Below are 1,393 nucleotides of genomic sequence, written 5' to 3' on the forward strand. Positions count from 1 at the left end.
AATCACATGCGGCAGATCTGACTCGATAGCTTCCCTGATTGTACACCCGTCCGCCATGATGCTTTCAAATCAAATGCGTATAAGGCCTGCTCATGGCCTCCCCCAAGTGTAACGTCCGCTATGCCAGGTGACAATACCGAGACGTACCATGCCCACAGGCACTTGAAGCATTTCAACTGTAAACACACGCCGGTGCCATTGCGCGCACACTGACACATAAATATAGAGTGACTAGTGACATAGTGACATAGTGACTCTATATTTATGTGTCAGTGTGCGCGCAATGGTGCAGGCGTGTGTTTACAGTTGAAATGCTTCAAGTGCCTGTGCGTATGCCGATAGACACGCTGTCACGCGGTGTTGTTTCAGCGATTTCTTTACAACTGCCATGGCCATGACGGTGGGCATTGGTCATGCCGCGTTGACACTGAATGGTAGCTTCTGTGTGGTTTACCAGACAGCGAGCAGTGTGTAAGAACCCCCTTCCCACACTCAGGATATACGTAGATATAGGATACAGGATATCAGGATATAGGTAGATTGAGCCTATGAGCGAGAGCGCCATCTGTCGTGGAGTTTGACGCGCCCTTAGACAGTTCCGCATGCCCGCTGAATGCATGCTCCGCCTGCATAGGTATGATTGTTCGATACAGGATGCTCGGTTGGCCAGGCTGCTGCCTCAGTTGGAGATGATTCCCTTGTCTCTGTGAGTTGAACATGAAAAACGCATTCCGTAATAATAGTCGTGCCCTCGGTGTATAGATATGCATCTGTAAATCTAATTTTGCATTCTTTGTGTGTGTGTGTGTGTGCGTGCGTGCATGCGCGTGCGTGCGTGTGCGCGCGCGTGTGTGTGCGTAAGTAGGGGTATTCCCGTTTTTTTAAATCCCTTCACATGTCCATGCATTGATTGCAACTAAACATGAACAGCTATATTATTACTGCCCGTAGATTATATACACATAGGCTGTCTTTTAGTATGCGCATTGAATAACGAGCAAGTTCGTTGTCCGCGCGATGAATCAATTGATACTGCATTAACTTACGTCAGTTTCGTGTTACTTCTAATCATGGGCCTTTCAAGTTATCACAGTTAAAAATTTCGATCACAAATACAAATAGACAAGATGGTGGCCGGGGAATATTCTGTTCACGTGTCTATTGAACACGAGAGATCTCGCGAGAGAGAAGCCCGTCACATCGTGACGAACCTCAGAATTTAATCATGCAGGTCCACGTGACGATATATCCGGGTATCCCATATCTGGGTTATCTATACTATAAAAGGGAACAGCCCATTTTTTGTTAGCTAATACTATAAAAGGGAACAGCCCATTTTTTGTTAGCTATGTTCTCTGAATCTGCTCGCATGATTTGAAATTGCTTGACTGTA

This window comes from Priapulus caudatus, unplaced genomic scaffold (genome assembly GCF_000485595.1).
Source record: "Priapulus caudatus unplaced genomic scaffold, Priapulus_caudatus-5.0.1 Scaffold135, whole genome shotgun sequence".
In the NCBI taxonomy this organism is placed as follows: Eukaryota; Metazoa; Priapulida; class Priapulimorpha; order Priapulimorphida; family Priapulidae; genus Priapulus; species Priapulus caudatus.